This window comes from Perca flavescens, chromosome 7 (genome assembly GCF_004354835.1).
Source record: "Perca flavescens isolate YP-PL-M2 chromosome 7, PFLA_1.0, whole genome shotgun sequence".
Classification (NCBI taxonomy): Eukaryota; Metazoa; Chordata; class Actinopteri; order Perciformes; family Percidae; genus Perca; species Perca flavescens.
The window spans coordinates 14,555,389-14,561,388 of NC_041337.1; the positions used below are offsets into that span (position 1 = coordinate 14,555,389).

General features: G+C 40.1%; 1 protein-coding gene across 8 annotated transcripts in view; it reads right to left on the minus strand.

Moving 5' to 3' along the window:
* The window catches only part of tmcc1a (transmembrane and coiled-coil domain family 1a), a 53,510-nt gene extending 48,139 nt beyond the window's left edge, over window positions 1-5,371 (minus strand). For 6 of the 8 annotated variants that reach the window (XM_028582901.1, XM_028582893.1, XM_028582900.1 and 3 more), the window contains exons 1-2: window positions 5,271-5,371; window positions 4,111-4,195 (exon numbers count right to left, since the gene is read on the minus strand). The gene's annotated coding sequence lies outside the window, so the exon portion shown is untranslated. Of the gene's footprint in view, window positions 1-4,110; window positions 4,196-4,442; window positions 4,551-5,048 lie in introns of all 8 variants that reach the window. The other 2 variants (XM_028582895.1, XM_028582896.1) reach the window with 2 other exon arrangements.
* Window positions 5,372-6,000: the final 629 nt, after the last annotated feature.

Sequence of the window (6,000 nt, forward strand, 5' to 3'; positions counted from 1 at the left end):
GGATCAAAGGGAAGCAGGCAGCTCGTTGCCACTAGAAACCACAGCTTTTATAAAGGAATTTCACCTTCATTCTGGAAGTGTGGGTGTCACTCCTACTGGAGAGGATAAACCCAGTCTGTCCACATGAAAAGCACGATGGTACAGCGTTTTACTAGTAAATGTTTCTTGATGGCATTGGCAAAATAAAAAGATAGGGAGAGGGGGAGAGGGGGAGAGAGAGAGAGAGAGAGAGAGAGAGAGAGAGAGAGAGAGAGAGAGAGAGAGAGAGAGAGAGAGAGAGTGAGGGTGGGGGGAAGAGTGTTTCCTCTCTGAGACACAACACTTCCTCTTTAGCCACGGCTGACCTTTGGTTGAGAGAACAGTCAAAGCACTGCCTGAATGATGCTGAAATTGTTTAGACTCCAAAGGACTGAAAAAACTAGAATGCCGCATCAAAGTTGTATGCCTCCACCAACCAGTAATGTTGCAGTCTACGTCTGTGTCTGTCCAGACTCATATAATATATGCAAGACTTTGAAGGAATTCAATAAAAGGCAAAACGTAGATGCATCTCACACACACATCTCCAACCTGGCAGCACAGAAGATTTATACTTTTACCACAGTTTCAAGGTGGGCACCCAAGATCAGTGTTACTAATTCAGTATCCGACCAAATGTCTGTTCTTCTGTTCCAGTGTATGGCGTAGAATAATGGCCTGAAAAGCAGTTTTGTAGAACATTATGATAAGTGAAGTGAATTTGACCTTTGGGGTTTAAAATGTCATCATGTCAACATTTTATTCCATCAGACATATGTGTAAAATGTTGTCATAATTAGCATGTGAATTCTTGAATTATGGCCAAAGATTGTGTGATGTGAGGTCACGGTGACCTTAGGCTCCCATTGCCAGACCTACAGTATCTCCACAGCTAGGTGTGGCTACACCGCTTATCTATTCTGGAATCACGACTGTCCTGGGCTGCACTAAGTCCCTGATGCAGCGACGGTCTCCTTGTAAAATAGATAAGGGGGATAGCGGAAGGGGAGGGACAGCCGGTGCGCGAGACTGGCTTTATCCCAGCACTGTACATCTAATAAGCCAGACTACAGTGACCTTCACCTCCAAAATCTAATCAGTTCATCCTTGAGTGCAGGTGGACGTTTGTGCCAAACTTAAAGACATTTTCCTCCAGGCGTTCCTGAGATATCGCCTTCACGAGTATAGGAGAGATGGACTTAAGTACAGAAAGACGTACAGACAACCTGAAAATATAAAGCCTTTGGCTATGGCTTTTGCTGGTAGGAAGGCATTGAAACATATTCAGTATCTGAATCCTTTTGAATCTCTTACTGAACATTTTCACATTATTTGTTTGAAGAAAAAAAAAAAAAAAAGGACAACGAAATTAAAAGTATAACCTATTACTTTAAATATAGTAAAACCACATAACACTAGATGATAGCTTTCATAAGGTGGTTGTTTCACCTCAATTATGTTATTATGAAGTAAAAACGGCGTTGACAAGATTACTGAGAAATGTTCATTGGGTTTGAGCATTATCAATAATTGTATTAGGGCCGGGACTTTAACGCGTTAATTAAGATTAATTAATTACAGACTTTAACGCGTTAATTAACAAAAAAAATAACACGTTAAACATTTTTTACGCATTTTAATCACACTTATTTTTGCACCGCGGGACGTTTCTCACTGGATGAGTTTCGGCGGACCGATTATACTGGAGCACCAACTAGCGTTCATGGCTTCAGACAACAACAAACCACAGTGAACATGAACGAAGAAGCTGACGAGACCGCTTTGGTTGGCCCCGCGGATGGGACATTTTGTTATAAAAAACGAACGGATGGAAGCGTCGATAAGAGCATGGTTGTGTGCAAGCTATGCAACAAGGAATTCGCATATCACCGCAGCACATCGAGCCTCAAGTATCACCTCAACGCAAAACATTTAGCAGCTAGCGTGGACGTTAGCCCGACTCCGAGTACAAGGACCCACACCCAACCTACACTCCACCAGATGACTGGTTTAAGGACCAGGGTAACTAAGTCTGAATGTACTTGAAAGTATTGTGTTTTACTTAAAAAAAACATAGTTTACAGAAGGTCTACCTACCTATAGGCTATCTGAATTTCTGAAATGTACTATATTTCTAAATATGCTATTGCTACACTTAATGGCAAAAATTGCACTGGTCTGCTGGACTTGGTTGAACAAAAATAAACAATATTTTGTTGCTTAAGCTTATGTATTCAGTCATTATTTAATGGTATACTAAAAATCCATGTAAAAAAAAATTACTTCTCACTGTTCTCAGGTCAAATATTTATGCAATTAAAATGCGATTAATTTCGATTAATTAATTACAAAGCCTCTAATTAATTAGATTAATTTTTTTAATCGAGTCCCGGCCCTAATATATATATATGCCATTTTTTTTTGTCTAAAAATTTTACAGCCATGTGCCTTCTGTGCTACACACTTTCGTCCAGGTGCCCTCAACAACCAGAAGGACTCTAGTGCAGCAAGACATGATTGCTTACCAGCTTCCCATACACAAAAACACTGCCGGAAGATCTGTACCGCTGCCAAGAATTTAACCCAGGTCTTTGCTGTATGTCTCTCTACATTAGACAACATGTTTTCATCTGCAGCAGAGGGGACATACTAAGCATAAAACAAGAGAAATGGGTTTGTTTCTGGTCAAAATGTTCTTTACTTATTGAATTATTAAATGTGGCAAAATATTCTGGATCAATTCATCCATCTTCCATACCACTTATCCTATTCAGGGGTGCAGGTGGCTGAAGCCTTAGCATGGCATACATGTGGCGAGAAGTCTAGTACATCCTGGACACAGTACAGCCTATCACAGGGCTAACATATCCTCATGAACTGACAAACAAAGTCACATCCATAGGCAATTTAGAGGTCAATGTATGGCCAATTCACCCAACCTGGATATCTTTGAACTATGGGGAGAAATCGGAGTACCTAGACTAGAGGAGATGTAACTTATTTAAACAAACCCTAAAATATCAGAAGCAATTTGCTTATGCAGGAGTTTCATGCTGATTGTAAAAGAAATCAAACTATTATATAGAAATATTACTGGCATGCAGAACAATAATTTATGCATGATATTGTTATTTCACTTAACGGACTCACTGTGTTATCTTTTATAACCCAACTCTAAATTGTACATTGCCAAATAGACACACATACATTATTATATTTAATGTAAATAATCAAAAGATCACAGCCAGTCTACAGGACATGTGATGTCACACACAAGTAAAACCACACTGTACAGTATCTAACTTCTTCCCTTTTTACTTCATTTCCTATCAAAACATCTAAAGTCTTTACAACAGAAGTCTCCAATACCAATATGGGTAATACATGAAATCATCACATGTATACTTTTAACTACAATCTACTTCATGTCATCTTTCTAAACCAGTGTCAGTGTGCAGCTTAGTTGTGAGAAAGTCTGGCTTCCTGTACACACGGCCAATTAATCAGCCCCTGTGACAGTCAGGCAAGCATACAGCAAGCTTTGTTAATCTTGTGATCTGGTCTAGGATAAGCACATCTTCACCACATCCGATGCTAAAGTGTTACATGAAGCCGATCTCAAATCAGAGGAGGTGGCAACTCCATCTTTAGGGACCACTGAGTTCTATTTTGTTAGCATTGTGTGCGCAAACACTACACATACACAAACACATTTCACTCCTACAAAGACTTTTCAATTCTAAGCTCAGCTCCCAACAGGGAGGGCACACAGTGAGTGCAAGAGAGGAGGAGGAGGAGGAGGAGGAGGAGGAGGAGGAGGAGGAGGAGGAGGAGGAGGAGAGCGTCATCATGGTGGTCTGACTGTCGGAGTGAGACATGAATGGCTGCAGTGCCCTGAAGGGGCAGCCAAGCTCTCTCAGCCACTTAGCATAGTATAATGAACACAGTGGGATACATATCCCGGACACTTAAAAAAAAAAAACTCTATATGTGTATGTATACTGTTCGTACAGTGGAGAGAGAGAGAGAGAGATGAAAACAGTTAGCACAGTTATCAGAATGGATGAGTAGAGTAAGTGGGTGAAAACAAACCTTCAGTCCATATTCACGACGATGTAGTGGGTTTCCTTCATTGGCAGAGGAGATAACAACCTGCTACTTCATCAGGCCCACAGGTCTTCGAGAAAGAGAAGAAAAAGTGAGATGGAAAAAAGGCTTCCTTGGCACATTGTAGAGTCTGCATCTGCCTGCCTGTGTGTGAGAGTGTGTATGTCTCTCTCTCGGTCTGTCTCCTAGACACTGATAATAATAGGTTGCAGAGGGAAAATGCTCCTCTGTAAAAAAAATTGTAGGCATCAAATGTAATTAATGAAAAATACTAGGCATGAGATGTAATAATGAGGCTGCGGGATGTCCATCCTTACCGGGCCATGAAATGTCTTTAGCCCATCAGATTGCATTAAGTCAGTTGAGACTGAAATAAACCATGCTGAGGGTCTATTAAAACGTGTAGGTTGCAACTGGTCCCCTGGCTAAGATCATGAGAGACAGACACATTTATGTGACAGCATCACAGTAAATAAAATAAAAAAGTTTCATGAATTAACTGGAAATAAACACCTAGCTAATCACAACTTTTAAGTCCATAACAAGCCAGCGAAGTCTTAAAACAAAATCGTATTTCCTGAAACAACGAATTATGTTATGTGCAATGAGACAAACCTGCTGTACACTATAATATTCTACAATTTAATATTTGTGCTGAAATAGGCTACTGCAGCAAAAAGCCCGCATGTGAATGCTATGACACCACAGGAGATTAGATATAACGTGACTGTTACGAAAGATAAGTTGAGTAGCTAACAACATACTTTACGCTCTACAGAATTAACGTTAAAGTAACCTTCGTTTATGTTGTAAAAACACGTGAAGCAACGTGTATAAAGCTACAATTTTTTTTTTTTTTTTTTTAAATCGTTGAAATGTAAGTTCAGTGGCATTCAGTGAGTAGCAGCAGCGTGTTAACCTACCGTATTTTATATACAGTCTGCTGTGTTAACGGACTCGGTTTGACAGTCCCGTTAGTGTGTCATTGCACAGAGCTGCTGTTTCGATGAAAACATCTAACGCTACATCGACATTCTAAACAGCTTTTCATCGCGGCACAGAGACGCAGCACACATCACACAGAGGCACAAACTGACGGTAAATCCACCCGGAAAAAACTAACTAAAAATATATTTCACACTTACACGGGTGATAGCAAACTGTTGGAGCTGACACGGACGTTGAGCGAGCAGCACCCCTCCTCCGAGTACCGTCCGCCCCACGGTCCGCTCGTACGCTCTCAGTTCTGACGTCATGGCGTAGGACGTAACCTAAAGCGAAATGGCCAAAGACAATATATGTTGTGATAAGAAGCCTCACTCGCGTATTAAAAACAGATAGCTACACCTCTGGTTCAGACCATAGACTGTAACATAGCCTACAGTCTATGGTTCAGACATGAAAAAAGCCTTTCGTTATGTAGCCTACCACATATGTTTGTTTAGCATTAGGCTACTAAGCAAGCAGAAATTAAAGTCTCAGCTTTTTTTTTTTTTTTATTTGTTGGAAAATTAGATCAGGAAATCATCTGTTAGTAAATGCTTGGATGACATTAAAGGGTTAGGTTAGTTAACGGGTTTTCAACCCAGGCCTTTTATTGATGCTTCCAATTAAGGCAGAACAGTTTGTCGATTGGTCGATGAACAGAGAATTTAATTACCAGCCTATTTATCCAGTAACGACATGTAGTAGCAGCCTACAATGTTTTCCTCTGAAGTAGAAACACCAATTTGTTTGGATAAAAATCCACCTTCTTATACACATCTGCACTCAATGGGAAAATACAATGAATACAACTTATATATACTTATATATCTGAATGTTGCTTTAGTGAAGTAGCATTAAAGTTACATTCATAAAGATTGAATGGGAAAG